Source organism: Poecile atricapillus, chromosome 2 (genome assembly GCF_030490865.1).
Source record: "Poecile atricapillus isolate bPoeAtr1 chromosome 2, bPoeAtr1.hap1, whole genome shotgun sequence".
NCBI lineage: Eukaryota > Metazoa > Chordata > Aves > Passeriformes > Paridae > Poecile > Poecile atricapillus.
This window is the reverse complement of record NC_081250.1, coordinates 119,196,787-119,206,100: the sequence shown is the minus strand read 5'-3', so window position 1 is coordinate 119,206,100 and position 9,314 is coordinate 119,196,787. Positions and strand designations below refer to the sequence as shown.

At 45.0% G+C, this 9,314-nt stretch overlaps 4 non-coding genes across 4 annotated transcripts; 2 read left to right on the top strand and 2 right to left on the bottom strand.

Annotated features, from left to right (window-relative positions):
- The first annotated feature begins 1,084 nt into the window (after positions 1-1,084).
- Positions 1,085-1,157, top strand: TRNAR-ACG (transfer RNA arginine (anticodon ACG)). Its single transcript has one exon. It is a non-coding gene; the product is annotated as a tRNA-Arg (tRNA).
- Positions 1,158-4,697: 3,540 nt separating this feature from the next.
- TRNAY-GUA (transfer RNA tyrosine (anticodon GUA)) lies at positions 4,698-4,788 on the bottom strand. Its single transcript is given in 2 exon segments — positions 4,698-4,733; positions 4,752-4,788. It is a non-coding gene; the product is annotated as a tRNA-Tyr (tRNA).
- A 1,839-nt stretch (positions 4,789-6,627) lies between these two features.
- On the bottom strand, positions 6,628-6,700 carry TRNAR-ACG (transfer RNA arginine (anticodon ACG)). Its single transcript has one exon. It is a non-coding gene; the product is annotated as a tRNA-Arg (tRNA).
- Positions 6,701-6,934: 234 nt separating this feature from the next.
- Positions 6,935-7,026, top strand: TRNAY-GUA (transfer RNA tyrosine (anticodon GUA)). Its single transcript is given in 2 exon segments — positions 6,935-6,971; positions 6,991-7,026. It is a non-coding gene; the product is annotated as a tRNA-Tyr (tRNA).
- Positions 7,027-9,314: the final 2,288 nt, after the last annotated feature.

The following is a 9,314-nucleotide window of genomic DNA, read 5'->3' as shown; positions in this document are numbered from 1 at the left end:
ATCAAGTTATTTTCAGTGATGGATCAACACATTTGACTGCCACAAGGTAAGCAAAGGGCTCAGAAAAGCAGGCAGCAAGTGTCAGCAAGAAGTCCTGAAGCTGAATCTAAAATGTCATAAGTCCCCATCTCTTCTTGGAGAAGCAAAATCTATTTTGCATGTGATCAGTAAAAACTGGAAAACCAGTTCTGTGACCTCGTGGCCTTTGTGGAGTATATCAAGTGACCAAGACCACAGTCACTGAGACAATAGTCACCTTTGTTGAAGCACCAACATGATGCTCTGCATGAATTCAGAGGCAAAGCCTGTTTGGACAGTTCAAAGAGCATCATCTCTGGCAGCTGAGCTGCAGGAGAAAATTATGGGGTAGAGACCAAGAGTAATTCAGAGGTCGGGGCAGGAACCAACCTGCTGATGTGAGTCAGGCGTGTTGTAACGGGAGAGGTATTGATGTGACAGTGGCATGATGGCTGCCTGGAAGATGAGGTGCTGATGCTGTCTGACTGCCTTCAGAGATGCCCTTATCCCTCGGAGCAGATCAGCTCTCTGTTGGTCCCAGCCCTGCAGGCCCTGTCTGTCTGATCTGGGCTCCTTCCCAGAGGGAGGACCAGATGTGGAGTGAAGGCTACAAGGCTGGTCTGCTACAGAGCCATAGAAGCAGCAGATTCCACCTCCTTCTCCCACAAGCTGGGATTCCTCCTCCAGACACCAGGGGAGCAGAAAGGCTAACCTGGCACAAATGTCTGCTAGGGGCAGGGAGACGACAGGGTTTATGGATGAAGGGGCACTCTGACAGATGTGGACATGCCAGAATTAGTGAATTGGATGATATTATGAAGTTTTCCCTGTTTTCCTTTCAGCATAGATATTGCAGCAGGTGACACAATGGGGCTTATTTTCAGCTTACACTTGCAAAGATCTTCATCACAGTGAAGCAATATCAGATATGGAACTTGGACACAGATGTTGGGATTTCCACTGTCTAACTTCTGCATTTTGGTGATGCCAGGCATCAGAAAAGGCATCCCCTGAGTCCCTGTGGGGCAATACAGCACCACCCACACATAGAATGTTGAACAGCTGGGGGCCAGTGGCGCAATGGATAACGCGTCTGACTACGGATCAGAAGATTGTAGGTTCGACTCCTACCTGGCTCGATCTTTTCAATTTTATACTCCTTGCCTTCGTAGCTCTAGTCTTCCTCACGGTTCCCACCCATTCCTCTGTGCGTAGGTGGAGGGAAAACTGGGAAGCTTGGGTAATTAAAAAAAAACCAAACAAACAAAAACAACCAACAACCAAGCGGTTCAAAAGCCGGAGATGTGAATTTGTGTTCCTTTATGATACCCACACATCCTGCTCGGCATCCTTGGGAATTTTCAATTGGGTCAATTTCACCTCCAAACAAACTTATTTTTGAAAAGAATTTATTACATGGATCTTTCCCAACCCCACTGGGAACCTCCAATATTCAAATAGTTTCCCAGTATCTTCCAGATTTCCACTGTCACGCTCCAGCTTGGCTTACCATGCAGGATACTCATTTAGCAAACTTCTCCTGCTGAAACAGGGCAGGGGAATGTCCCAGGGAGATAAAAATCATGTCTTAAGTGCCCAGGATGTGAGCTGATAGAGCTGCTGATAGCTGAGAGATAGTTGGGTGACCCTGAAATCCCACTTAGGTCAGGCGAAGTACAAAAAGAAGCATGTGATTACAATATTCAAAATAGATACACTGACAAAGAATACCTCATTAAAGAAGTAAAAAAGATTGAGGTACTAAAAATATCAGGAAAGTGCTCTTTTGTTTCCAGTGGTTTCCCACCTTTGCAATCAGCAGAACATCTTGTCTATGCACATGCCACATATCTCAAACTGCATCCATCAGGAAGCACCTTGTTGTGCAGGAATATTTTCGCCATCTCTCCTTTGAAATCCTTCAGGCAGACTGAAACTTTCTACCCTCATACTCCCATGGGATTTATTCTGTTTTCCCTTTCTCCAGCAAAAGGGACAGCTTTTGTTTGAAATACAAACAAGCCTTTTCTTACAAGACAAGACCTGAAAATTTCCTTTCTGTTGCAGCAGGTGTCCCCCCTGTACCCATCAGGCTATTTAAAAACCCCTCATCCCTTTATTATCCCATGGAATGCTCTACTCTGGTAACCAACCAAGTGTATCAGAGCGAAATGTTGTATGATTGGGGTTTTTATAATCTGGCATCTTTCATTAAGTGATACAAATGATTTGACTGTACACACAGAGCTCGTTATTGGATTTCGCTGGAGACCAGATACAAAAATAATTATGCACTTGCAGATGACTGTCACTAATAACTTGCACCTAAATTAAGTATTTCACAAGTTACACTATCAAGCAACCACTGACTAGTTTGCTACTGTAGTGAAAAACAGTACCTTTAGATCCATGAGCATGTCCTACAAGAATGGGAAGCTGAGCCAAACAGTCACATTAATATCACAGGCTGTAGCTCAAGAGGCAGAATAGTTGCTTAGCATAAAGTAAGTTCTGAGACCAGGACATTTTGTGAGGGTTTTTGGTTTTGTTTTGTTTTAATTTTCCTGGCTTTCATTCTCCCTCAGGTGTATTACACTCTTACACAGAAATTCATGCATGTCAATTCCTTCTGAGTGAGTGGGAGAGAAAAAATGTCATAGAGATGATCTCATATCTCTCATAGAGAGGGAGAAAGGGAATGATCCCTTCTCTTGAAGAAGGTCTGTGTGTGCTTTTATTTTGTGAGCTATCCTTTAGAAGTGAAAAGAGTTGCCACTGAACCAGTGAAAAGGAACAAAGGAGTTTAGAGACGTTCATATAGGAAGGACTGAATCTTGGGAATAAAATAAATCTTTAGTCCTAGATAGAGTCTGTGCCCTGTCCCACACCAGGGAATGGCACAGGAATGTGCTTCTGGACTGTGGATTCAGTTTTGACTGCTAGTAAGTATTAAGTTGTGTGGATAACAGCTAAGGAAATGAATGTTTTCTTCAATTTATGCCCACTGAGATGCCTCAGTTCCCTAAAAGACAGGTTTTCATGCCTGGGTTATTCATGGGACAGCTCCTGAGAGGGATACACTGCACCATGACGGAAGAGAAGTGAGAAAAGGTTGTTGTTGGTGTCTGTGTCCATACACATGCACAAAAACATACTAATTAATAAAGAGGTATCTGGGGCCATGGGGATAACGCACAAAGAGAAGCAAAGTGTGCAGGTCTGACTCCTGCTGAACTTTATAAATCTATTTCCATGCTGATAATCTTACTTGTACTGTATTCCCACAGAGAGTGGTTCTTCCTTGCTCTCATATCTGAAGTCTGCCCCAGAGAAACACTCCCACACAAAGAGAAGACTCACTCGGGGTTCTGTTGAAGGAGAAAACTTCACTTCTATTCTCCCCCTGTTATGCAGACAGATTTGGACGCTTTCAGACACGTTTACTCTCTCCAAGCCAGGAGCTGTTGCCAAACATGTTTTTCTGCACCCCACGTAGCACCTGTAATGGAAAAGAAGACTTGAAGGAAAAAGGAAACAATAGAACACAGGAGAGAAAAAACAGAGTATGAGTCCTGGCTCTTTTATTAACTATGTCCTAAGGAAGTCCACATTTGTCTGCATTAAACCCCTTCTGTGTAAGGACCTCTATGACCCCTCTTCCTCTGCTCCACATTCTGCTAGAACGTCCCATGTCACCCTTTTTGGCACATCCAAAGGACCAAATATCACATCTGCCACCTTAAGTCAAGAGATGGTGGAGGACTTTTTTCCACTCCTGTCAGCCAGGGCGCTCACAGCCCTCATTTATAAGGATTATCTGGCATCACAGAAAGCCCAATTAATACAGATTATTTGGCATCACATAAAGCAACATGCAAAATGAGAAGAGACTGTCCAGAATGGAATACAAAAGATCATCATGGGAAAGAAGACCTAATAAAACTAGCTAAGACTGAACTAAAAATGCTTAATTACTTTTGGCTTCACATAGGAGAATGCCAAATATATATTATTAAATTGAGAAGGGATCTCATTAGGTCATATAAGTATCCATCTCAGAGACGGGTGCCACGAGGATGGTGCCAGACTCTTTTCAGCAGTGCCAAGGGACAGGAAAAGGAGCAACAGCCATCAACTAAAGCACCAGAAATTCCATCTCAACATGAGGAAGAACTTCCTTACATTGAGGATGGAAGAGCACTGGAACAGGATGCCCAGGGAGGCAATGGAATCTCCCTCTCTGGAGACAATCAAAACGCATCCGGATGCATTCCTGTGTAAACTGCTCTAGGTGACTCTACCTGAGCAGGGAGGTCTCCAGAGGTCCTGTCCAATCCTAACAATTCTGTGACTACAACAGTATATTATTTTTTAAATGTCATTAAAAAATAACTAATTATCGTTTTATTAAATATAATAATAACTAATATTATTACGGAAAACAACAAAGCACTTCCAAAAGCATTGCTGCTACTCGTATTGCAGTATTTTCTGCAGGGCTATCATCTCTTTGCGGTATTTTCTTATTTTTTTGTTTCCTCTCAGGAATAAAAAAAAGAAAAAAAGAAAAAAAAAAGTGAATCGCTTGTGTATCACACGTGTTTATAAACTGCTCTAGGAACGTCTTCTTGAGCGGGAACAAAGCCCCGCTCCGGTCCCAGAAAAAAATACTGAGCGTCTCCTTCGAGCCGGAATCGAACCAGCGACCTAAGGATTCCCGCGGGGCGCGGCCTCTACAGTCCTCCGCTCTACCAGCTGAGCTATCGAAGGGACACAGCCGCCGCCCCCCAGCGGCCGCAGAAGCCGCCGCCCCGCCCCGCCCCGCGCGCGGCTCTGCGCGTGCTCCTGGCGGCGCCGGCCCTCACGGGGCGCAGAGGCGGGAACGGGGTTCGGTCACTGCACAGCGTCCGGGGCTGTAGCTGGTTGAGAAGCTAATGGCGTAATGGCCAACCCCTCCAACTCTGAATTCGGGGATCAGAGGTTCGGTTTCTGCCTCTATACTGGGCTGTATACTTTTTAGCGCAGCCGTGCCTTTTAAAGGAAAAGCAGGGCCCTTCACAGCAACACGCACACGTCACTTCCAAGTATTAGCAGCACTTACGAGCTACCGCAGTTAGCAGGATTCATTCCGCTGTGAACCACTTCTTTTGGGAAGTCTGAGTGCACGCACTGCTGTGTCCCGCGGGTCTCAGCACAGGAAGGACATGGAGCTTACGGAGCAAGTCCAGAGGAGGGACACAAAAGTGATCAGAGGGTAGAAGCAACTCTCCTGTGAAGTCAGGCTGAGAGAATTTCGGTTGTTCAGCCTAGAGACAGCTCCCGGGAGACCTCAGAGCACTTTCCAGTACCTAAACGAGTTCCGAGGAGAGAGACTTTTTCCACGGGCATGTAATAACAGGACAAGGGGTAATGGCTTTGAACTGAAAAAGAGTGGGCTCAGACTGGATATAAGGAAGGGATTCTTTATAGTGAGGTTCATGAAGCAGTGGAAGAGATTGCCCAGACAGGTGGTGAATGCCCCCTCTCTGAGAACATGAACAAGGTCTGGGCCTCTGAGCAACCTGATTGAGTTGAAGATAGCCAGTGTCCCTGCTCATTGCAGGAAAGCTGGAAGTAGGCAACCTTTAAAGGTCCCTTTCAACCCAAACCGTTCTATGATTCCATAACTGGCTACTCTGAAGCTAAGGCATGCTCTTAAAACTTATCATTGGGAATGCCTTCCTCACTTCACCCGCTTGCAAACTCTTCTTTATACACTGCATAGCCTTTACATAAATGAAAAATGTTTGGGTTTTGTTGCAAAATCACACACCTTTCATGCAACTGCACAAGAATGTTCTTGCACTTCTGAAGACTAAGGGATAATTAGAATGTAAACAACATTCCTAATCACAGCAGCATTGCTTGCTGCCTTCAGAGATCTCCTGGTTGTTTTATTTGATGCCGTCTGTGCGAGTAACCAGAGTGTCAGGCCAATGTGGCGTACCCTGCTCCTCTCCCAGGGCCAGAAGGTTTCTCCCCTGTGTAATGTAATGGTGTGTTAATTGAGTTCATTTGGGGGGAAAAAAAAAAAATTAAGCCTACAGTAGTGTTTTGCTTTGGGAAACACAGCAGTACCAGCCAGACAAATGGATTAAATCGTAGAATCATAGAATTTTAAGGGGTTGGAAGGGACTTGACAGGTCATTTGGTCCTAACCCAGCTCTCAGGGACAGGTACCCCTCCCACTAGGCCATGCTTGCCTTTTTCAGGCTTTATCATGCCCTGCTCAAGGCCTAGTCCTGAACACTGCCACAGGTGGGAACCACACAACCTCCCTGGGAAACCTGTTGCAGTGTCTCACCAGCCTGACAGCAAAAAATTTCTTCCTAATCTCTAATCTAAATTTCCCCTCTCATTTTGTACCTGTTACTCCTTGTCCTGTCACTCCAGTTCCTGATGAAGTCAGGATGATGAGATCAGATGGGGAAAAAGAAGAGGAAGAAAGGAAGAAAAGAAGAGGAAGAAAGGAAGAAAAGAAGAGGAATGTAAGAAGCCAGGATGGTGAGATCAGCTGGAAAACCATGACCCCTTCAACACGCAACCAGGGCCGAGAACATAAAAAACATGCGAGCCAGGCAGGAGTCGAACCTACAATCTTCTGATCCGTAGTCAGACGCGTTATCCATTGCGCCACTGGCCCCGCACATTATGCGGAGTTACGGCTATCCTCTATAGCGAGAGCAAGGGCGCGGCGCAGCCCCGGCGCCCCTCACGGCCCGGGCCCCGTCCCGCCCTGCCTGCAGGGGGCGCTCCCGGCGTTCCCGTCCCACCCCGCGCCCGGCCGTTAGGCCCGCCCGAAAACAGCGCGTGCTGCGCATGCGCGAGGCGAGCCGGCGGCGGTCTTGGTGCGCGGCGGCGCCCTGAGTGGCAGGTCCCTTCGATAGCTCAGCTGGTAGAGCGGAGGACTGTAGCGGTTTGTACCCCACGGGAATCCTTAGGTCGCTGGTTCGATTCCGGCTCGAAGGAGACGCTAGTTTTTTGGTTTTTTTTTTTTCTTTTCTCTCTCCTACGCAAAGCTGTTTTCAACAGTTTCTCTTTAACCTTTTGCAGATATGGTTGCTTTGCTCAAAGAGTTCGCAAACCAAGCCTATGCGCTATGTCTCGCTCTCGGGAGCGGCTGTTCCTGCGGGAGCAGGAAATGCTGCACCTAATACAGGACTGCCAACACCTGAATTTCTAAAGGAAAACAAGACGTGTGTTCATATTTCATCGTGCCACAGAGCAAGTCAGTGCAGGAGGGTACCGGCTGAGATCCCTTTGTCTCATTGCATCTAATTAGGATGTTGAAATTCTGAGGGTCATTTTTCCAAGTCTCCTCTCTTCCAAATGTCTAGACACTGTTTTTACAGCATAAGGCTGTATCTGTACATACTGCCACAAAAGGAATACATCTAGCCAGCTGAAGTGTTCAAGTCCAGACTGGACAGGGCACATCCCTGCCCATGGCCGGGGATTGGAAATGAATTTTATTAAAGGTCCCTTCCTACCCAACTCATTCTAAGATTAGTCAACTCCCTTACTTGAAAATTGCATGTCTTTACCAGTGTCTATCTATTACAGGTGTCAGCTACCACACAGTTGTCCCATCTTACTGTTTCCCAACCCTGAGATGGATGAAACTGTCATGAAGGACTGAGTCCTCTTGTACAAAACTCTGTACCCATTCATGTCTCAAAGTGAAAGGAGAAGCCAGATGTGATGACTGAGGTGACTTCAGTTTGTGGAGGGAAGGAAGGTTATGGTCATCTGGTCATTTCTCTCTGGTTTGTAACAGCACACTCTTTTCTACAGGAAATGATAGCATAGAAAAATAAATCAATAATTTTAACTGTGCTCAGTTTAGCATGTTTCTTCACCTCTTTTTAATGATTTTATTCTACAAAGAGGCAGGGATGTAATACTTTTTGACTTAAATAATATTGGTATTCATTCTTATACAAGGTAGACAATCAAATTAAGTGACATACAGTTATGTTTGAAGTTTTTTGTATTAAGCATTGTGGCTTATCCCACAAACTTGTTGTGGGGAGTAAAAGTGCACAAACTACCTAAATAACTAGTTACATGGTGGTACACCTTAAATTGTCTATGCTGCCTCTTCTGTTTGGTGTTTTGAGTTAACCTGGATATGTGTTAATATCTAAGCATACAAAGGAACAGATCTTTGAGAATACATCTATCCAAAACAGTTGCCCCTTGTCCATTTTTCAAATGCTTGGGCTTTTGTGGTCACAGAGGCTGGATACCAGCCTAGTGAGAAATATTCCTATCTTGTAGCACACCTAGATTATCTGGCACTCTGCGCTGGCCCTTGAGCAGATGCAAAATGCCAGAGTGAGGTGCTGGATGTCTCAGGATGTCTGCTGTTGCCCTCAGCAGTGCCATGGTTCTATTCTCTGCACACACCTTTTGCAGGGGGAAATTGTTCCATGTAGGCACTGATTCCAGTGAAACTACTAGTGTTACATCACTTTGTCACACTCATGATTTTTTTTACTAGCATTCTGCATTAAGTGAAGGACTTACAATGTGTGGCCATAGCTCTGGCTGCTTTGCATGGGCAAGCACATCTGCTGCAATCCAAGAGCTAGTTCCTCTTTGGGGAAACCCTGAGTTGCCATTTGACACTTGCCAGGGTGCAAAGCCATAACTTTGGACAGCTGTCTCAACAGCTTCTCTAGCTGTTACCGGAATGAAATTGTTGATAGTGTGGCAAGGTAAAGGGAATGCTACAATTCATACGTACAACCTTTATTTAGTCACAGTGATTGACAGCCAAGGTAGATTTGAATAGAATACATGGAAGTTTACATATAAATAAATGTAGCAAAACAGAGAAAAAAACTGAGACTGTACATTTTGAGAAGATTTCTGGGTGTGCAACCGGACTGTACACAAAACCAGATAATGTTAGCATGTGTTCATGTTAGGAACTTTTCTGAAAAGCAAAAAAAGGAGTAAAATCACATTGAAGAGCTAAGTCCTGAAATCCTTTTTCATCCTTTCTCCACGTGTCCTCAGAATAGCTGATCTTCACACCAATAAGAGAGAAATGCCCTGATACTTTTAAAACTAAGTTTCCCATTTGAAATTAAACCATGAGTTTAGACACTTAGATCTTTAAGCTGCAATTCCTGGACAACCCCCTCAGAGGGTTGGTCACTGGTTTGTTCTGAGGTTTTTTTGCTGAGATAATGTGTTGTGGCTCTTCTGTACAGACACCTGTGTCTGTAAATGAGACTTGCAAACATGCA